Genomic DNA, 23,608 nt, shown 5'->3' with positions numbered 1-23,608 from the left:
TCCTTCAGTGAGGCTATGCTATATGACATCTGTATATGCCGTTTTCACATCTAAGTCTAGATCAGACCAGATATCTCCTTTGATTTAAGGAGGTACTTGCAGTGTTTTACCGAGGGCTAAGCCATAGAAAATAGGAAGTATAAATGAATGGGCTAAGAACCCAGCCAAGTGGAGGCATAGGGCTGGGAGACTGTGGGTTACACTGTCATGTAAACAGAAGAAGTAATATTTTTTAATTAGTTGCACTTAACTCTAACCTTTTGAGTGATAAGTACATAGGTTTGTCCATTAGTGTTTATTGAGGTGACTTTTTGGTCAGTGTTATTGCTTAACAGGCAGTTGAGAGTCTGAAGGATACTAGCAATCGTGACAGCAGTTATTATTCTTTGAGTTATTATTTAACTCTTTTAGGGCTAATTTTTTTTTTTTCTTTTCTCCAAGGGCTGAATATTTTTCCAGAAAATAACTTTTTTAAAAAAAGAACACAAAACAATTGTTTAACAAATCAAATCAACAAAAAATATTTATTTTTGACAAATATAACTGTTTTGCAATCTGTATGAGCCTGCATACTATATAATGTAACATATTATCATTGCACATACTGTACATGCTACAAGGCAAAGTCCTGCAAAGTATGGTATCGCTCAAAGCAGCCAATTGCATGCATTGCCACGTTGCACTCCTTACAATATGTGTTGCACTGGTGCCTCTTTTTGAGTTGTCTGTTGCTGCACACAACACAGTCAGGCTTATACTTTTTATCCTCATATGTGGCAGGAAAGTGGCGCTCAGTCAGCCTGTCTGGCACTGCTCTTTGTGCTGGCCTTCCTCGCTTTGCAAAAGGCACTCCGACATATTCTTCCAGCAAGCTGTCAACCACCTTCTTGCGGAAATCTGCCGCAGTCATAGTGCTGTCACTGTTTGCCTGCTTGAATAATAGAAATCCGTTTGTGAGTGCAATCTCACGCAGGCGATGGTACACAGTGTGGTACCACTTGGTGGACTTATGGCCGTAAGCATATGTCCCCAGAATCTGATCCAGTCGATCTACTCCAGCCATTTTACAATTATACTCTTCAAGCGCAACAGGCTTGTCCAGCTTCCTACCTGCTGGGTTTCCCTTTGAACGAATTTGTTTTTCACATAAATTGTTAGTGTGAACTGTACTAAGGCAAGTGACCCGTTTGACATCATGCCATGCCAATGCCACCAAGTTATCCGCCCGCATGAAAACAGGATTGTCCCCTCTTTTCAACTTCAGCCTGTCTGGCTTCAGCTGTAAAGGCATGTGTCTCCTATTCACCCTGACTGTGCCACAAGCTCCTATTCCCCTGCTCTGTAGCTCCATGAACAACTCTGGAGATGTATAGAAATTGTCCATGTAAACAACATGTCCCAAATGTTCATACCCCTGAAGCAGCTCCAGCACAACCTGAGTTGTCAAAGGACAGTTCTCTCTCTGAAAAGAATGTTCTCCTGTGTAAGTAATTACTTTCAGGCAGAAGCCAGTGTTTGCTTCTGCCAGTTCAAAGTCCTTTATGCCATACTTGGTGGGCTTGTTTGGCATATATTGTCTGAAAAAAAGCCGTCCCTTATATTTAACCATGGATTCATCCACAGACAAATCACGGCCAGGCTGATAAAATTGTTTATATGTAGGCTCCACAATGTCAAGCAGGGGCTGAACTTTGTACATCGGATTATAGCCTGGCTCACCCCTTGGAATTTGCTCCTTGTTATCACAAAAGTGAATGAAGCTTTGCAGCAGCACGTACGATCACGCGGCATAACCTGTCCAAAGCCACCCGGTGACAAAGCATGTTTGGACCAATGCTCCCTGAAATTATATCGCCAGTCCAGTCCCATCTCAATCTGCAATGCCACAAAGCCCTTCACCTCGTCTTTTGTTGTGGGTTTCCACTTTGAAAAACGAGACCGCGGAGCGAGCGCATCCCGCGATTCAAAAAATTGTTCAGCATACCTGTTTGTCTCTTCAGATATCAGCTGAAAAACTGCCTCAGGAAAAAACAGTTTGAAATAGTCCAGCGGCTTGTAATCCGTTGTGTCCAGCAGCAAGCCGTGCCTTCTTGTAAAGTCAGTTAGCCAAATCGGCTCCCATGGATCAATTTCTGGGTATTCCTCCCATGCGAACCTTGCCGTAGGTGTACTGGCAGCGCGAATGCGCTCAGCTGCCAGCTGAGCAGCTGGGGCGGCATCGGCTGGTCTCCGATCGGCTGATGCCGGCTCCTCAATATCTTCCTCAATCTCTTGATCGCTGTCTATGAAATCCGACTCTGAGAAATCAGAGTCGGGCTCCGCGATTATGCGCAAAATATCTTCTGCCGAGTATTTTCTTTTCTCGACTCGCTTCGCTCCCTCGTGAGATGTTGATGCCATCTTGTCTTTGTTAGTGTTTGTTTACATTTCGCAACTCACGCACACTTAAGGATCATTTGCTGAGTCAACAAGTCTAGCATTCCTCCAAGCACAGAGGGAATGCCTGTGACGCGACAGTGTGTTTTGTCGCCATTAACAACTGATTGTCGCCCTCTATCCCTGGATGTCGACTTTTGTCGACATGCGCCCTCAACCCCTCCTGTCGACAAAAGTCGACATCCGCCCTAAAAGAGTTAAATGTGGCAGTGCAAAATTAGCACCTTCAGTAATTTCAAAAACATATAAAGGTTTACCTGTGGAAGGAAAATAAAACCTTACAAATGCAATAGGCTCACTAATAAAATGTTTTAAACGTTGGAGCTACTTACGTCATAAAAGAGTCAATAATCACATTTTTGTTTATTAGATACTTTTGTAAGACTGAGGTATATTCAAAAACAATAATTATAACATAATATAATGTATTAATTGAATGTATAAATATGTTTGCTAATATCATTTTACAGTATCATTAGTTAAAGATCAATACCAAATATGCACGTTCAGGCTAAAATTGCTTCCACATAAAAATTACATTGATTGATGTACTATTATTAATTTGGTGATTGTGGAGGGGGATAAGGTTAATTGTAGTTCTATTTCTTAAACAAAACTTTTTTAAATATGTACTCAGGTGGAGAGTTAAAATCAGTTTTGAAGTCTCCAGCTAAAACTGTTGCCTGCAATAAACCATAATGGTGGCAAGTCATTTTAATACTTGACTGATAAGTTATGGTTGTTCTGACTGAGAGAGCAGCAGTTGTTTTTGAATAGAGGTTTAATCAAAAGATGGATTGTAAATAATAGCTAAACAAAGTCAAAACTGGCAAGACAAAATTTAGCAAACACAGCTCCAGACGTGAAAAAAAAAACATAGTAATAGTTTCAGAAAACTAAACGTGAATAAAGCCTTAGTCAAAATGTTAAGATGTAAAACTCGGTTGTGCGACAGATGAGAGTTCAAAACCACAGCTCCTTATTTTAAATGCTTAAAGAATAACGCTTGGTAATTAGGTAGTATCCACAAATCAGGTTCTGATCTTTTTACCGTTGCAGTAATGACATCACGCATTACACACTCCTGGTCGTCCTACAAAATGATGGTGCCTTGGGAGAATGAGATCAGTTTTTATTATCATTAAAAAAATGCATCAAATTTAAAAACTAATGTAACGACCAGATTCCTTGATAAAATTCTCAAAGCAAACATTCAATTATATTTAGAGTCCAAAAAGAAACTGTAAAAAATCCAAATTAAATGCCAGATCATGTCAATAGTGTCTGTGAAATATTGAATTATTATAGTCTGCAGATAATATAGCCATTAAGTTGTTTTAGTGTAATGTCCAGTAAATAACGAGCATGTGTGTATGTGCAGAGCCACACTTAGGGAGCCCCTTTCCTTTGACTCTCATTTCTAGACAAGCTAAGTAACGTTCTACTTTTGTTGCTTAAAATTTTTACTTTTATGACTACAAAGATCAATTCTTGTACCTGGAGCAGCTGGGCAGCTGAGTGTGTGTGACAGAGGTCTGCATATGCCTCTAATGTGACTGTTGATGGCGTTTTGATAATTTGTATTGTAGATCTGTTTTGTTGTCAGGAGTGGCTGTCAGACAAGTGAAAGAGGAAAATATACAACATTATACGCAGCAAAGTAACCAACCTCTCTCAAAGGTAGATTTCAAACAGTTCATTTATGAGTAATCAAGGTTGCGTAGACTCTTTCTCATTTACAGAAAGATAGTTGATTTTGAAATTTCACCAATGTGTACAGAACACTGTATTAGACATGCAGTATCCCAACAAAATTGACCTTTGTTGATAAATTTCCTTCATGAATAACTGCACTAAATTTCAACAGTTAGTCCACTGGGAGCCAAGTTGTGTCATATGGATAGACAGATATGACAATAAAAGAGATTTTTGCACTTTATGTACAAGCACCTAAAAATAATCTGTTATTTGTAAAAAATTGTAACAAAATAGCATTAAACAGCTGGTACATCTTTTCAAAAATAATGTATATTTCCCTTTTTAGAATAGACCCAATAAGCAATGTACTGGAAAGTTGTGTAAAATGTATCATTTTGTAGTATCTGCAACTAGTAAATTGCAAAAAGAAAAACAAATGCTTAATGATAGTGTCACGCACGTGCGCCTAGGGGGCCGCGGAAAGACCCGATGAGCAGCGTACAACAGCCTGCCAGGGGATGGAGACGGGGCACTAACCTTTCCTTTTCTTATTCCCGCAGAAAACCAGACGCAGCACCACCGTAAATGCTCTCAAGATGCCGTTAATCCACCCGTAACCACTTCTGTATTTCCATCCCTTCCTCTGGCCTGACCTGATGACGTCATTACCCACAACGCTCCTCGGTTCCTCCCAGCATTCCAGTCACCAGTTTCCGGTCCCACCTTATTTAAGTTCCCCTCTGCGAAGGGATGATTGTGTTTTGGTTGGACACATGTACTTACGAATCATTCAGTTTATTTACAGTTTTGACAGTATACGGGGCCGGAAACCCCAAACCTTTATGCGTGTCTTGTACTTCTTCACAATAGATAGATAGATAGATAGATAGATAGATAGATAGATAGATAGATAGATAGATAGATAGATAGATAGATAGATAGATAGATAGATAGATAGATAGATAGATAGATAGATAGATCTTTAATGCAATCCAAACAATCTAACTTTGAAAAGCAAAGTTTTACAAACTTCCACTAAGCACTGATTTAGTCATAATTAATGGCTTTGAGACAAAAATCTGCAAGATCACATTATTATAACTAACAAAAAAATAATTTAAGGAACACATCATAGGGTGCACATATCATATTTTGTGAAGCTGTAAATGCATTTATCACTAGTAACAGTACACCCTGCCTGCATAAAGTACAGTTTATGCTGTGTCATGTATGTCTACTGTACAGTAATGTCTTGACCTCTGAGAACTTGAGACAGTTGGGATTATGAGGTCTTAGCTGGGACAAGAGCTGGCTGTGTGGTCCATGACAGCATGCACATTTCAGGAACTGAAAGGTTTGGGGATTGTAATCCATGGAGGTAATTGTTTTAAATTGGGGCAGGAGTGAAAAGACTTTTTATTAAAGGGAAACACTGTAGAAAGGAAAAAAAAAAGTAAAAAAGACGGATATATATGCTGATGCTGTAACTGCAACAATAGGTGCAGCTGTACAAGTGAATTGGTAGAAATCAGCAGCACTTGTTTGTTTTTGTCTTCTTTCTGACTTAAATAAATAGGCAACTGGCTAAACTGCACAGTTCCTTTGATTACAGTGTCCTACTTCTGTTACCCCAGTTTGGAAGCTTATTACAATACTAATTCATTATTCGATTAATGTGTATTGGGAAAAGGATGTTAAGGATAGAGCTGCCAGGTAAGAGGAGATGAGGAAGGCCTAAGAGAAGGTTTATGGAAGTGGTGAGCGAAGACATGCAGGTGATGGGTGTAACAGAGCAAGATGGAGAGGACAGGAAGAGATGGAAGAAGATGATCCGCTGTGGCAACCCCCAACGGGAGCAGCCGAAAAGAGAAGAAGAAGAATTGTATAAGATTAGTAAATATATTTTCTTTTACAAAATATTTTTGGTGTTTTGGATTTTACTTTCAGATAATGAGTCTCGTGTCAAGCTATCAGTTGGCCCTGAAGGTAACCTGAATGAGGACTACATCAATGCCAGCTATCTACCAGTAAGTACTGTACTAGTGAAATAGTAAAGTGTGGAGACTTTAATAGACTGCTTGACTGTATTTGTTTATGCCAGGTAATAAAAAAAAAAGTAGTATTCTTAAATATAATAATAAAAAAAAGTAATAAGAGTACAAATTTAAACTAACACAAATAATACAATATCTTATTCATGTTTAAACATAATAATACTTATATGACTCTTCTGTACCTCATGTTGTTTTATTACTTTGTAATTTGTTTTAGTCATTTTGGGATGCACACGTCCCATATTCTAACTGCATTTGTTAAAATTAATTAATCCATTTTTTAGCACTTGTGATATTTTGTATTTTCAGGGCTATAACTCAAAGAAAGAGTTCATTGCTACGCAGGGTCCCCTGCCAAACACCGTGAGGGACTTCTGGAGGATGGTCTGGGAGCAGAATGTGCACACATTGGTCATGCTGACACAGTGCAATGAAAAAGGAAAAGTAAGCGTACTGTACATTATTTTTGAATGATTTGCAGATGGGATGTTTGTATGAAAATGAACTCGTTACTCTGTGCAGATAAATACTATATGTGACTTTTGATGTTCTTATTTCATAGTTTAATCAAGTCTATCTTAAGGCATTTAAACTTAAAAGTAATGTGTGTTCATGTACTGTGCATTTAAAAAAAGTCAAATATCTGGCCAATTATATTTTAACTATATATTTACCAATTATAAAATATTGACTATACATCCTGATGAAAGATTCAAGCGTTTCAAGGTACAGTACAGGTTAGCTGATGCACATAAGTAACCTGTAAAGACAAGATCACATAGTGTGTTGTCAAAAGTAAAGCTTGTGTCTCAGCACTTGACAGTCATATATCAGTGTTTTTGAAAAGCTCCACATCCCCTGTTCACCGCCATGTGAGACCCGGCGTTTTCAGATATTTACATATTTTTGAAGAGAGTTTGGTGGTCAAAAGCAGACAAACAGAAAAAAAAAGAAAATGGATGGATATGGAGTATATCATAGGAAACATAACATGCATCTCTGGGTCATTTGTGTCACATCATGCTGTATGACGAAGCCTGTGCTTGAAAGTTTTCAAAAAGATTTGGTAGTCGAGAACACTGTTTCACTGTGATTGAAGGACAAGATGAATAGAAAAGATGCATTTTCAAATGTACCTGTGTTACTGTGGACTTGACCACATGTGGGCATTGTCATCCTGGGCAGGGTAGGTTCCTGTTAGTCATCCTGCCACCATAGACTTCACACCCTGCAAGAAGCATAAGTTGGAATAAAAAGGTTCAGAAAATGCTGTATATGACTGAATTTTTGTAATGTTTATAACCAACGTTTTTTTTTCTCCTTTTAGTGCTGGAGTTGGCCGCACAGGAACATTGATAGCTCTGGACCACGTCATCCATCAGATAGACCGGACTAACTCAGTAAATGTTTACAAAATAATCTGTGACCTTCGAATGCACAGACCACTGATGGTACAGACTGAGGTACTGGCTTTGGTTTTTATAAATGCATCTGCAAAACAGCATGGAATTAATTTGTTTAGAGTAATATAAATTATGATATATTTAGAAAATAAATGTATTGTTGTAATTTTACTTTTGAAGCTTTTTTGCATTAGAGGTTTTTCATAAAATAACATTATTTAATAAGTATCCAGAAAGACAGTTTTGACCATAATTGTTGTTCCTGTCTGTTTTATAAATTAAAAATTTAGAAAAATAAACATTCTAAAAGTTAATTCAGGGAATTTTTGATGCTTCCAATCAACTTGTGTGGAATTTTACATGTAAAAAAAGTTTTATTGTCTGTGCTATTGAGCTAGGAGGATGAATGCGTATAGAATTTGTTTGAAATGTTTTGTAAAATGTTCTTCTGTTTTTAAGTAGTAGTTTTTTAAGTAATGGGAGAAATTTTCACATTTCTGTCCTAAAGACCTAACATATCCACTCAGCCATAGACCATCCATCTTCTGTCTCCTGCGTTTAACAAACGTTTATATTGTTTTTGCTATTTATAACCTTCAACCAATGAGCATAGACATGCTGTCAGTTGCGTGACTCCCTAAGAAAATATTTTTAATTATGGCACTTTATTTGCATAGATGAATATATACATGAAAAGCAGACCTCAATGAACCTAATATAAGGCTGTAGGACAATACATATTTGCATGAGCATCAGCATATGCATATTCTTTAGTAGCAAAAACAATGAATACATTATAATAACTAGGGACAGCTCTGGCACTATTCCTGTTCATAGAATAATGGGAAGATATTTAGATGTAAAGTAAGCACAACAATGATATTTATAAGAATCCAAAGTGCAAAAGCTCCCTTATTAGAACATTAGAACAATCTAGGTGAGAACAGGCCATTCCACCCAACAAAGCTTGGCAGTCCTTTCCACTTAGTTCTTTTAATAAAACATCAAGTCGAGTTCTGAATGTCTGAAAAGTCTTACTGTCTACTATGCTTCTTAGTAGCTCATTCTAAGTGTCTGCGGTTCTCTGTTTAGTGAAAAACTTACTAATGTTTGTGCAAAATTTACCCTTAATAAGTTTCCAACTGTGTTCCCTTGTTCTTCATGAACTCATTTTAAAGTCACCATCTTGATCCACTGGACTAATTCCCTTCATCACTTTAAACACTTCAATCATGTCACCTCTTAATCTTTTTTCATGAATTAAAAAGGCTCAACTCTTCTAATCTTACCTCCTAACTCATCCCCTGTAGCCCTGGACTCAGCCTAGTCGCTCTTCTCTGGACCTTTTCTTGTGCTGCTATGTCGTTTTTGTAGCCTGGAGACCAAAACTGCACCCAGTACTCCAGATGAGGCCTCACCAGTGTGTCATAAAGCTTGAGCAGAACCTCCTGTGACTTGTACTCCACACATCAAGGCGCTATATAACCTGACATTCTGTTAGCCTTCTTAATGGCTTCTAAACACAATCTGGAAGTTGATAGCATTGAGGCCACTACGACTCCTAAGTCCTTCTCATAAAGTGTATTTTCCGGTCACCCATTGTGTTTTCAAACCTCACATTTTTATTTCCTATGTGTAATTCTTTACATTTACTGACATTAAATTTCATCTGCCACAAATCTGCCCAAGCCTGTATGCTACCCAAGTCCTATTGTAATGATTTAATGGATTCCAAATAATCTGCCAATCCACCCATCTTGGTATCATCTGCAAACTTAACCAGCTTGTTACTTATATTCCTATCCAAAACATTTATATATATTAAAAATACCAGCGGCCTCTAGCACTGCCCCCTGCTGGTCACCACTCTTAATATCACCCAGTTCTGTTAAGGTAATTTGCGCCATCACCCTCTGCTTTCTGTGTCTGAACCAATTCTGCACCCATCTACAAACATCACCCTGAATTCTCACTTCTATTAGTTTGATGTCCAACCTCTCGTGTGGCACCTTATCAAATGCTTTCTGAAAGTCCAATAAATGATATCATGTGCTCCACTTTGATCGTATCTTTTTGTAGCTTCCACACAGAATTCCAGCATGTTAGTAAAACATTACATCGCTCTTCTGAACCATGCTGATTGTTCAGTAAAACTCCTGTCCTTGCCATGTGCTGCTCAATCTTATCCTTAATAATTCCTTACACTAATTTTCCTGTGATGCACGTTAAGCTTATTGACTTATAGTTGCTTGGATCTGCCCAGTCACCCTTTTTATACAACGGGATAATATTTGCCATTTCCCAGTCCTTCAGCATTTCCCCAGTGCACAGTGACTTCATAAAAATATGTGTGAAGGGTTTATATACAGTATGTACTCACTAACCTCCTTAAGAGCTTGAGCGTAAATAATATCTGGTCCTGGCAACGTGCTTGATTTCAGCCTATTTAATCTGAGCAGTACTTCGCCTTCTACAATATCCAAATCAATCAGTACCTCTTTAGTAGTCCCATTTACTTCTTCTTCTTCTTTTTCTTCTTTTGGCTGCTCCCGTTAGGGTTTGCCACAGCAGATAGTCTTTTTTCATATCTTCCTGTCCTCTACATCTTGCTCCCTTACATCCACCACCTTTATGTCCCCTCTCACCACATCCATAAAGGTTTTCTTAGGTCTTCCTCTTTTCCTCTTACCTGGCAGCTCTATCCTAAGCATCCTTTTCCCAATATACCCAGCACCTCTCCTCTGCACATGTCCAAACCAATGCAATCTCACCTCTCTGACTTTGTCTCCCAATCGTCCAACTTGAGCTGACCCTCTAATGTCCTCATTTCTAATCCTGTCCATCCTCGTCACACCCAATGCAAATCTTAACATGTTTAACTCTGCTACCTCAGCTCTGTTTCTTGCTTTCTGGTCAGTGCCACCATCTCCAGCCCATATGACATAGCTGGTCTCACTACCGTCCTGTAGATCTTCCCTTTCACTCTTGCTGGTACCCGTCTGTCACAAATCACTCCTGACACTCTTCACCAACCCCACCCTGCCTGCACTCTCTTCTTCACCTCTCTTCCACAATCCCCATTACTCTGTATTCTTGATCCCAAGTATTTAAACTCATCCACCTTCGCCAACTCCCCTCATCCTCACCATTCCTCTGACCTCCCTCTCATTCACACACATGTATTCTGTCTTGGTGTTCCTACTGACCTTCATTCCTCTCCTCTCTAGAGCATATCTCCACCTCTCCAGGGTCTCCTCGACCTGCTCCCTACTATCGCTACAGATCACAATATTATTCACAAACATCACAGTCCATGGGGACTCCTGTCTAATCTCGTCTGTCAACCTGTCCATCACCATTGCAATAGTCTAATTTACTGCTAGGAGCTTATCTACTTCCTCACTTGTGAAGACCTCAGAAAAATGCTTATTTAGATCATCCATTATTTCACTGTTAGTATTTTTAAATTCTCCATTACTATTTCTGATGCACTTGACCTCCTCCTCGGCTGTTCTTTTACTACTAAAATACTGAAGGAATCTCTTTGGGTCGTCTTTCGCCTTATCTGCTATATTCCTTTCCAACTCTCTTTTAGCCTCCCTAATATCCTTCTTAATGGTTGCCCTCATGTTCTCATACGCCATACGATTCACATTGGAGTCATTACTCTTATACGCCTTATACAGCTGCGTTTTTCCTTTGCAGTTCCTTTTTGTCTCTGTATTAACCCACTGTGGTGTTTTTTTTTAATTTCCTATTAATTCCAAATTTAGGCATGTACCTGTCCAGCATTACATGTAAAACATTTTTAAACAGAAGCGGACTTAAGTTTAAATTCAATTTGACATAAACAGCAACTTCAGCTCCTTTTTGGTTCTGTCTATCCTTGTTAAAAACTGTGTATCCCTGTATGTTAGATAGATAGATAGATAGATAGATAGATAGATAGATAGATAGATAGATAGATAGATAGATAGATAGATAGATAGATAGATAGATAGATAGATAGATAGATAGATAGATAGATAGATAGATAGATAGATAGATAGATAGATAGATACTTTATTAATCCCAATGGGAAATTCACAAAAATCCATGGCTTGTTGTAGCATAGCAGCGTACTGTTCTTACTGGAACTACAATGTCCATACAGAAGTTGATGTAGTCAGTAGTGCAGTCAACAACTTCCTCAATGTTCTCATTATGAGATCCCTGCAGGATATCCCAGTCTGTAGTTCCAAAAAGTTCTCTCAGAGTATTCTCAGCCTCCGGGGTCCACTTCCTGAATGATCGTGTGGTTACAGGTAGGACTCTAACTTTTGGTTTATAGTGAGGCTGAAGCTGAACCAGGTTATGATCTCCTTTCCCAAGCGCAGGCAGCGGGGTGGCGCTGTATGCGTCTTTAACGTTTGCATACAGTAAATCAATAGTCTTATTTCCACGGGTGTTACAGTCCACATACTGGGAGAATACAGGCAATGTTTTGTCCAGCGTCACATGGTTAAAGTCTCCAGCGATTAGCACAAGCGCCTCAGGGTGCTGCGTTTGTAACTTAGCAACAGCGGAATGGATGATGTCACTCGCTGACTCCACGTCTGCCCGAGGAGGAATGTATACAATAACAACAATGACATGTCCAAACTCTCTGGGCAAATAGTAGGGACGTAAACTTACGGCCAACAGTTCGATATCCCTGCAGCAAGTGGAGATTTTGACGTTAACATGTCCAGAGTGACACCACCGTGTATTAACATAGAGAGCGAGTCCTCCTCCTTTGTGCTTACCACAGGTACTTGCATCTCTGTCCGCTCTAACTGTGCTAAACCCGGGTAGCTCCACGTTGGCATCTGGGATGGTGTTATTTAGCCACGTTTCGCAGAAACACAACAAACTGCATTCTCTGTAGGTCCTTACATTTTTCACCAGCGCAGCCAGTTCGTCGATCTTATTTGAGATTGAGTTTACATTCCCCAGAATCACAGAAGGCACCGAAGGCTTGAAACGCCACTTTCTCGCAAGCCGCTTCTTTTTTAGCTTAGTGCCGGCTCTGCTGCCACGATACCGCCTTCTTACCTCGTCGGGTAAATATGGAACCACACCGGCACTGGCATTTGTTCTCAGCGCCCGAAGTTGAGTACTTGAATAGGCGAGTCTCGGCGTGTTAAAATCCATGCCCACGTTGTAAAAGTAAGTGTGTCCAGGGAAGGAATCCACATAAAATAAAGTGGTAGGAGTGATCAATAAATAAAAATAGAAAAATAAAAGTAGAAAAGTACACATACATATACAGTCATACACGGAGCTGCTGAAAAGGCTGCCACTCACGGCGGCGCCGGATGCAAATATGGTATGTTACACTCATCCCCATAATTTTATTTAGCTAGGTCTCCATTGTTGCGATAATATCATAATTATGCTCCTCTACATACAACTCACTTGTTTTATTTTTGATACTTTCTAGTATTAAGGCAAGCTATTTTACTTTTATTTTTATATTTAAACTTTGGGTTAGAATTTACATTACTGTGCATTTTATTTTATACTACTACTACTGTTTGTTCCTCCATGTACAGTTCTAAACCTGGCCTGTCCTAAACTCCCTGACCCCCTATTTTCCTAGTTTAAACAATCCTCGACTAACCTACTCATATGTCTCCCTAATACATTGGTGCCCCTCTGGTTCAGATGTCCCATTTGTTCCAAAAGGAGTCCCAATGCCCCATAAACTTATACCTTTCTCTCTTGCACCAGGATTTGAGCCACGTGTTAAGCCTTGTAGTCTCCTCAGTCATTCGTGGACTGGTGTGTGGCACAGGCAGAACTTCAGAGAAGACTACCTTGTCAGTTCTGCTCCTCATCCTGGCACCTAACTCTTTAAATTTGGTCACAGAACTGACAGACTACCCTTATTTTTGTCATTTGTTCCAATTTGGAGAATTATAACTGGACACCAAACCCCCCGACCACCTGCTCTGGCCAAGAGCATATCCACCATTCCATAGAGTCCTCCCACCTGTGCACCAAGAAGGCATCACACCGTGTGAGACTCTCTGTCTCTGGAGCAAACCTGCACTTCAGTCCCCCTAATAATTGAGTCCCCTACTATCACTACCTCTCTTTTTATGAGTCTTTCAGAATCTTCAGAGACACCGTCCAGCTCCACAAGGACCTGAAAACAGTTTGACACTTCCAATTTTGGGGTTGATGCCCCTGGACAGTGTGCACCCTTTACTTTATGCCTTGTGACCGTGACCCACTTATCTCCACCTGTCTGGTTAGATTCTCCTATTCACACTATATCTCTAAAGGACACCAGGGACAGGTCTGTGTTCAGCGACCCTGAGCTTGAGGTTAGCTGGCATCTCCTGCAGATGTAGCCCTCATAGAAGACTGGCTCCTCTAAGCCATCATCTAAAAAGTCCAACATTCAACAGGACTTGCATTGCAATGGCCTCATTGTTCAAATTTGAGTTAGGATTACTAAGACTGCCTTAACTTTTTTTTTAAATTAAAATTAAATGGTGTAATTTAAATGCTAAAACTAAAAAAAAATATGCCAAAGAATTCAGATTATAGTACTACTACAGTTATTTTACACCTTCTGGTCCCCTAGACTCCTGTAAAATTCTTCCTCCCGACTGCCTGCTGTTTGTTCTTGTATGAGGTTACTTTTATCTTTATTTGTTTATACTTTTATTACTCCCAGTTTACCCCTCGTCACAACTCTCCTCCCAAAAATAAGTTCACTGGATCACTTCCAATGTCAGACACAGTCTCTGAAAGCCTTGAGTCCATTTCTGTGAAAGCCCTATTGCTGGTTCACAATAGTAACTTTAAGTGGCATCCTCCTTAAGTGGTCTTCATACTATACAGTATAAGGCCTTTTTTTTCTTCTTATTGACATGACTACAAAGTCAACTGTTCATTTATCTGTTCCCCCATACTGTGTTCATTTTAGGACATCCTCCTCCCACTGACAATGTGCTACAATAACTTACATTTGTACAGGAGAATTTAAAATAAATAAAAGTTGCAAGATCCATCCATTTTCTAACCCAGTTTTCAGGGTAGTGACAAGTATAACATTTTAAATCAGCATTAAACTCACCCCACACAATGTACAAAAAACGTTTATGTTTATACAGAAGAAGCTAAATGAATTAAAGTGAAAACATATTCAAACCTGCTTATCTGATAGCCTCCCCACGTCATAAATTCTGCACTGTATGATTGTGGGATTGCGTGTAACTGGCTCGGTGATGGATAAGCACACAGTCCAGGGCCATGCCTAATGCTTGTGGGATTGCTTCCCTCTGTGCCAACACCGCCCTCAATTGGATAAAGCGGCCATAAGAACATTGTGCTCTGGTAAAATGTGGCACTTGTCACTTTCCTGCTAACCTGAATTTGATAATCGGCTTAGAAAATAGACGGATCATTTGACTTTAACTCATTTAAAATTGTCTAGTACAAATATTAGTTATTGCTGCACACTGAGAATGGTGCTGTTTATGATGGTGTTTACAGTATAAAATATAAACGCACTCGCTTAGCTAGTATATATTTTAAATCTTGTACAGGATGCACTTTCTTTATTGAAATATTTGGAACAGTTTTCCTAAAGATTAAAACAGTAGAAACAATACATCAGCACCCTAAAATGTGTTTCCACTCAATGATCATTAGAACGTTTGTGACAAGAACAGGCATTTGACTCCAACAAAGCTCATCTGTCCTAGTCAGCTATTTTCTCCAAAATGTCATCATGTTCACTTTTATAAGACAAATGAAGTCCTACTGTTTGCCATACCGTTTGATAATGTATTCCGTGTTTATTGTTGCACTGTTACGTGTAATGGCTAGCGATGAAATTTTAGCTGATAACAGAGACTTGAATGTACCACAGTTCTTTGCGAAATCATTACTTACAAAAGTATTTTAAGCAGTAAAGGATAAACTTCAATGTCTGCTGCTTGAGTGCATTTCTCATCAGCACACCATGTATATCTGACAAATGACAAACCAATGTAAACCTTCATTGTAGTGAACTTAAACAACAGTATAGCTAGTGACGGGACAGCAGTTTCTTACTCCGTCTGTGTGTTGTGAATGTACAGTTACCTATTGATTTTTACCGATATGCCACTAAACAGCTCGATGTTAAGAAGAGCTAATTTTGTTTTTTAACACTTTTGTCATTTTGATTTAGTGTATGTTAAGTCTGCTATTTCATATTCTTATTTTTTAAATGTTGTCTGTTTTTTAGATGTTGTCTAAAAATGTAAATTTCTGAAAGTACACTTCATACTATGTTGTTTCTGTTGATTTGCTTTGGCCAAAGTCTAACACACAGAGGTCACGGTCACTCATTCCTAGTGCTTCTGTGTCCCCTACTGCTTACCTCTCTGGAGGTCATCATAAGTAGGAGCCCTTATGGTAGCTCTCCACATCCAGAAAAAGACTTAGGGGGTCAAAATGACTGTATGGTGCCCTTATTTAAAAAAAAAAAAACTCATATAGGAAATGTAAACACAGAAGAACACAAATTTGGAAATCAAGCAGCATAGAAACAAAGCTACTGCCTCTCAGATCTCTGTCTTCCTGGTGTGATGGATGATCACCTTGTCTACCTCTGTATTACTGTGAAAACCAAGACCACACTGGAGATACATGTAAGACACTGCAAGATGACAATGTAAGTTTAATCTTATTGTTATTGTTTATTCACAGGACCAGTATCTATTCCTGACTGACTGTGTCATGAACGTCATCCGATCAAAACAAAATTCAAATCAGTTTTATGAGAACAATGCAGCAGTGCCAATCTATGAGAACATTGCACCAGCAAGAGTTTGAGCAACGAACCACAAATATTTGTGAACGAGAGCCTGCCATCATTTGATCTAAATAAAAACAAAGTGAAAATGGTATATACAATTGTTGTATATTTTATTTCACTGTACAAGTTCAAAAGAATTCAGCTGTGGACACCAAAAGAACGATAAACAGATTCATAAATTGATAAACCAGTCATTGAGGCAGATTTTATGTTTAATCAATAAATGATTAACATATTTTTCTTACAAATAATATTGAGCATGTGGGTGATGAATAACTACATGTGATCATCAGAAAAAGTAAGTTCATATTTTATCTCACAGTACAATGAAATCTTTAATTATGTGTCTCCTACAGACTTGTGAGAGTAGAACAAACAAAAAGACACAATACAACGAAACTCATAGAATGCCAGCGTTTGTGTAGATATCATACATACAAGAGTAAAAACACATCTGTCAGTACAAATAGCTGGTGGGCAATATTATGACCTGCGAATGCACAGTCCTGGACAGGGGAGGGAGAAAAGTCACTGTGCACTTTCATCACTGATGATGTTCATGCATGTTGGCAAAGTAACCTCAAAAGAATTAAGAGAGACCAGGACTTGTTAAGGCTGGCAACTATTGGCTTAAAAACATGCTGACAGTGACACTGCACCCACAGAAATGCCCTAAACGTAAACTTCACATTTAGTGTGAATCACCTGTATAATGAAACTGGGTCTTTACTATTAAAATGGATATCCTTATGTGAACTGTCAGCAAAAACAAAAAAGTTGCCGTGCACATCGGTGTAACTGTGCTGCTTAAAATAGCATTAATCGAGCCAGTAATGTGTCTGTTATGCAACGCACGTACAGTTAGTCTTAGAACTAAATATGAAGGTCTCAGGTCAGCTGTAGATGATGGGTCTTGAGATGGCTCATTGAAAGATAAACAAGCAAGAAATTAGGCCTCGGAACAAAGGCCCGGCCAAATCCAAATCACCGACCTGACCCTGCTGTGACCTTAAGTAGCTCACTGTAACTGCCAGGGCGCAGCAATGATTGGAAAACATTTAAAATTATACATCACAACTGCAAATTGGATCACATGGGTTTAAGAAAGTTATGAAAAAAATTAAGATTTATTCATTAGTTTAAAACTACAGTGTACTGTATGAAGTAGTGTTTTTATTTATTATATGCTGCTTTCTAATCTGCAGTAATGCAGTGTGTTATCCTTTTTAATAAAGTTTAGTGCAGTGATGAGAAGAAGACCCCACTACACCAATCTCCCCTCTATCAGCAAACTGTGCCCTAGCAGCGTAAATAGATAGATAGATACTGAAGAGCACTATATGATAGATAGATAGATAGATAGATAGATAGATAGATAGATAGATAGATAGATAGATAGATAGATAGATAGATAGATAGATAGATAGATAGATAGATGTGAATTTCCCATTGGGATTAATAAAGTATCTATCTATCTATCTATCTATTTATCTATCTAGATAGATAGATAGATAGATAGATAGATAGATAGATAGATAGATAGATAGATAGATAGATAGATAGATAGATAGATAGATAGATAGATAGACAGACAGACAGCGCTTGACTTGACCACACCTGCCTCAGCGCCTGACACTTCTTGATTAAAAACCAAAAGCCCTGCAGTATGCCGTCGTATCACGATACTTGTATTAACACAGAAGTAAATGACTGATATGTAAGTAAGTGAAACAGGACAGATTTTTCTATTTTAAACAAACGGTTTTGACAATTCAGATTTTTCAAATGCTGCTAAATTTTATGTGCCTTTTTATACTTAAATGATTGTGCAATATTTTCTAGATAAATTTATAAGGCAACTCAAAGAAATGTGCTGTTTCTGTTTTGGTGATGTGTATTTATAGAAATATTTTTGTGAGTAGCTTTTAGCTTTAGTAAATGAAATGCACGATTGATTGTAAAGAGGTTAACTACACAAATATGATCCTGTATTTTATATTGAAATTATACTGATGATACATAAATAAATGTACAAGATGCAGATAAAATGATCATGTTTAATATCTGATGTTTGTTTTTATACTTGAAATGTAAGCTATGTATCAAATATACTGTACCTTAATATCAGTACAATAAAGAAGTATATTTAAACACACAGTAGTGTGTCTTACTTACAAACTTAACTATCTCACCACACCCCAGGTAGCTGATTAATAACTCAATGACATAAAAAGAAGTCAGTAGGCTGCAGAGAGACTGGTCTGTGAGGAGGACGCTGCTGAGCTCCACTGATTGATCTTCACGTACTGGAGCACAATGACATCATGCAGAAGAGTCGGACTTATCGTATTTCACAAAAATAGGGCAATTCGTTGGACTGCGGATCATAATGAGAACTCCAGGCATTTGAGCCTGCAATGAAAGTGGGTTCAAAGCGGGCTACAGTAAACTATCAGGAGGCAGGTGACAATATAAAATCTGTTTTTGAATAACAAAAGTGATTTGCACTCTGAATTAATCCTGGAGTGTCATTAAAATCCACTTGCAGTTCAGACCTTATCAGTATTCTCAGGAGCAAAAGAATTGACATCATCAGGGTCGCTGAGAGCTGCCAAAGCACATGTAGCATGGACTCCCTTTCCTGTAGGAGAAGCAAATTGGAACACCTCCAGCTCCGCACTCCATCTTAGGAAGTCTGGCTGGCTGCAGGTAAAAAGCAATTGCGCAAATCCAGGAGAGTGAAAGAAAAATGATAAACATTATAATAAAACAAAGCTGTAATGAAAACAACAGGTAAGTGGTCATATGAGGAATAGCAATGGAATACGGTGACCAAATCCAGAAGGGCAACATGAAAACAAGTGCAAAAAATGGACAAAAGATTCAAAAGTAAGAAGAAACTTAAAAAAGAAAACATCTTCTTAGCATAACTTGCCAATGGCTACAAACAAAATTTAAAAAACACTAAGTGAATAGGCGCTGTTGCAAAGAAACTTAAATTCGTTTTGACATTTAAATGTGGATTGCTGTTATGTATAAACTTGCACTGCCAGCTCATTTTCAGACATGTTCTTTTTTGCTTTAAACCTGCTCTTCCTTCATGTCTTTCTGTGGCCTCGGCTCCATCCCCTCCGGTGCTTGTTGATGGTCACCAGGAGTTTAAAATGGGTTTGATTTTGGATTCCTAGATGACAGGGGACTGGGGTAGAATACGTGGTTGATTGGTCAGGTTATGGTCCTGAGGAATGTTTATGGGTCCCGGAAGAGGATGTGCATGCTCCTCGTTTGTTGTCAAAGCTTCATTCACCCTTTCTCGTGGAGGGATTGTGCCACATTAAAATGTTTTTATTTGTGTTTTGTAAGTTTTCTTTTTGTTTTTGTTAAAGGTCATTTCATAATGGAAGTTTTTTTTTCTTGGTGCTGATTTGTTTTGATAACGTTTACTTGTATTTTTTTTTTGTTTTGTTTGCTTATGCAATGTTAGATTTACATCAAGTGACTGCAGTTGTCGCTTTTGTGACGTCACCAGGACTGTGTGTAAATACCTCTAACAAAGTGAAGTCTCAGTCAGTCTTACAACAGATGCTCTGAGTGTCTTCATGTGTCGTGTTTTTTGGCCAACTTGTCATGAGGGCTTCTCTTTGTATCTTCAGACTTCATGTTCCCTGACATTACTGTAAGTACTTTTGCAAGACAATACTGAAGTGTGTCATTTTTGTCCTGTTTCAGCTAGGATTCCTCTCATGGCTGGGATTCAAACTCTTGTTTCATGTCTTTTTTTGTTCATTTTTGTGCCTTTTATTTAAGTTAACGTTACTGTTGTTGATTATATGCATTGTTCTTTATTATATGTTCCACACGTTTTGTGGGCCGTCTCCCAAGAGGTGGGGTCTCCTGCCAGGAGCTGCTTTCTGCCTTATAAATCCTGAGGGTCTTCCACAGTTCTGGACAGATCATTTTGAGCGAGCTGGGGAGCTGGTGAATTTATTTATGCTTCATTGATTTATTGGGGGGTGGCACGGTGGTGCAGTGTAGCACTGCTGCCTCGCAGTAAGGAGACCTGGGTTCGCTTTCTGGGTCCTCCCTGCATGGAGTTTGCATGTTCTCCCCGTGTCTATGTGGGTTTCCTCCCACAGTCCAAAGACATGCAGGTTAGGTGCATTGGCGATTCTAAATTATTGCTTGGTGTGTGTGTGTGTGTGTGCCCGGTGGTCGCTGGTGCCCTGCCGGGGATTTGTTCCTGCCTTGCGCCCTGTGCTGGCTGGGATTGGCTCCAGCAGACCCCCGTGACCCTGTGTTAGGATATAGTGAGTTGGAGAATGGATGGATGGATGATTTATTGGGATTCTGGACCTTATTGCTTTGTTTAACTTCATTTCTGGATTACTGTTTTGGGGCTTATTTGCACTGGATAGTCTTAGTGTTTGGGCAGTTTTTTTTCTTCTTTGAGAATAAACATTTTGTTTTATAAAATGTGGCTTTTTCCCCATATTACCAGCCATGGGTTTGACAGTAATATCCCCATCTAGTGGCATTTTTGGAAGTGCTTTTGAAACTTATTGGGATGTATGCGTATTGGGACCCTAATGACAATATTGATTTTTTTTTCCACCCACCAAAGCAATTTTTTCCCATCAAAAAATATCCTCTCATCAATATTTTTTCTTCTTCCCATCAAAAAATGTTTTTTTTTTTACTTTCACTATATAAGTCGTACTAACTTATTTAATTTACTACGAAAGCACCACAATGAACTGCTATACATCAGGGTGTGCATCCTGGGCCCAACCTGTGTGGAGCACCTTGAGCATGGTAATAGCACTATATATATAAAATGTATTATTATTATTATTATTATTATTATTATTATTATTATTATTATTAGGTTGGAGGCAACTAGTTTAGCTGGATTCTCCATTCACAGCTTCAGTTATCCAAATTTTTAAAAATATTAAATAAAAAAATTACAAATTCATAAAACTAAATTAACCGCATGCCCACCTGTCAAACCTGTCCACTTTTTCTGACAGCCACACTACAGCACTTGTGGTGTAAAAGTTAATCCATGTTCATTGTATCTCGATATATAACTTTTATTTTGCTAATTATAGTAAAACCTTCCTATGGATCTGCTTATCTGTGTCTACAGAAAGTGTAAGCTTGCACTGATTACACCCCTGCCCTTTGTTCACACCACGCCTTATTACTACTGATTGGATTGGTTTAATGAGGTCCTCAGATCAGCACTTTGGCAGTCACTCGTAGCCTCTGGTGGGGCACCTAGATGATGATTGAACTTGACTATAGAGGTCATGTTATTCAGACGTCTTCAGATAATATGGCACTACTCTCCTCTCCAATTTATCCTTTCTTGGTCCTTGTGAGTTAGCGCTGCTTCACAGAGTTCATGGCAAATTCCTTCATCAGGTAGGCCTTTTCCTTCCTTGCTATTTCATCCCTAATTAGTCATGTACCTTTTAGTCACCATATTTTACATGTTCAGGCTGTGGATTTGACTACTTTATTTCCCTCTTCCTCTGATGAATGTCTTCCCTGTGTTTATAAATGGCACTTGTATTCTTTACTCTTTAAATGTGGATTTCCTCCTGTTCCTCTTTTGACTCTTTAATTCTGTGTAGCCTTTGATGTGTTTATATGATGTGGATGATTTAATATTTTCCTGATAGGAGCTGACAAACTGATGATTATCTCAATTTATGTTACAGGCAATAAAGGTGCAGAGTTTGCTTGTTGTCTTTGTGACTTTAATGGTATTGCAGGATTTCTCTGATATTCCCAACTCTTGCATAAGTGAGTGTGTATGTGTGTCCTCAAATATGTCAAAGCCAACTCAGCAGGTCAACGGGTGACACCTCAGAACCACTTGAACAGTGTGAGGTTTATTTATGGTGGCTGTAGTGCCAATCCTCTCACCAACCCCCAAATTTCTCTTTGCAAGTTGCAGGACCTGCTTACAGTGCTGGATGCAGTTTAATGTCATAGCAGATAGGATTTAAATGAGTATATTAGAGGGTCAACACAGGTATGACAGTTTGGTGACCAAGTGAGAGAGGCTAGATTGAGATGGTTTGGGCACATGCAGAGAAGAGATGAGGGGTACATCAGGAAAAGAATGTCGAGGACGTATCCTCCAGGCAAGAGGAAAAGAGGAAGGCCAAGGAGGAGGTTTATGGATGTGATGAGGGTGGACATGAAGGCAGTCAGTGTGGCAGAAAATGATGTAAACGACAGGGACAGATGAAGCTGTTGCAACCCATGAATGGGAGCAGCTAAAAGAACAAAAACATGTAAGGTAAATGGTAAATTTCAATGAGCCAGCAAAATTCACTGAAGGGGAAAAGAGCTGAGTGACTGTTTAAAATCCAGGGTGTTATTCGCATTGATACTTTTGGTTCTGAGGTTTATTAATCAGGAGGTGAAGTCAGTAAGAGGACCAGAGACCCAGAATAATGCCAATGAAGCCAGGAGTAAAATAATAACAATATAATGGAAGTGATTAACTAAGAAGAAATACATTAACAAAATAATAAGAGAATAAAAAAATGTATTTGCTGCTTGTGTCTGATTGCACAGGGACTAGACCATTTTCTGTGGAGTGAAGTGTCTAATGCAGCCATCCAATGCAAGCATTAAATATGTCTCTTCTCACCTTTCACTCCACTGTATCCTGGTCTCACTTATCATAGGAACCTTCACCAAAGTCCTAGGGCAGGAGGTGGTCTGTTGCTTCTGCCAGTGACCAGAAAAATGCTTCAGACTCCCATGAAGACATACAATTGTTCAAGTCCCCAACACAAAAGTGTACCGTCCTATGGGCAGCTTCACCTGTTTACATAGTATGTATGAGAATGTGTTGTGATGTGAGATTTTACGTATAATTTGATGAATATTTTTGTATATCTTTATTTGATTTTTAGGCAAAGCAATGTAATTTAGTGTTGCTTTGGTGAGAGGCATTCATGTTTGCCCCCCCTTTTATGGCTGAGCCTCTTTGTATTTTAAGACAGGATTTGGGGGATGTGTGTTTTAAACCAGTTTGGCAAGTGTTTCTTTGCTAAAGTCATTTCTACCCCCGCAAACGGGCTAAGGTGTACTTTAACATATGGTTTGGGTGGCAGGTGTTAAGATGTTCTATTTTCCCCATTGGTCTGAAGTAA

At 38.8% G+C, this 23,608-nt stretch overlaps 2 protein-coding genes across 2 annotated transcripts in view; both read left to right on the top strand.

The window, feature by feature from the left end:
- ptprjb.2 (protein tyrosine phosphatase receptor type Jb, tandem duplicate 2) overlaps positions 1 to 17,843 on the top strand; it is a 332,873-nt gene extending 315,030 nt beyond the window's left edge. The window contains exon 13 of the mRNA XM_051922620.1: positions 17,323 to 17,843. The gene's annotated coding sequence lies outside the window, so the exon portion shown is untranslated. The remainder of the gene's footprint in view (positions 1 to 17,322) is intronic.
- LOC114669649 (receptor-type tyrosine-protein phosphatase eta-like) overlaps positions 1 to 23,608 on the top strand; it is a 340,250-nt gene that overhangs the window by 116,588 nt on the left and 200,054 nt on the right. The gene's annotated exons all lie outside the window — the stretch shown is intronic.

The sequence above is a fragment of the Erpetoichthys calabaricus genome, chromosome 2, assembly GCF_900747795.2.
Source record: "Erpetoichthys calabaricus chromosome 2, fErpCal1.3, whole genome shotgun sequence".
NCBI classification, from domain to species: Eukaryota; Metazoa; Chordata; class Cladistia; order Polypteriformes; family Polypteridae; genus Erpetoichthys; species Erpetoichthys calabaricus.
This window is presented reverse-complemented; position numbering and strand designations above follow the sequence as displayed.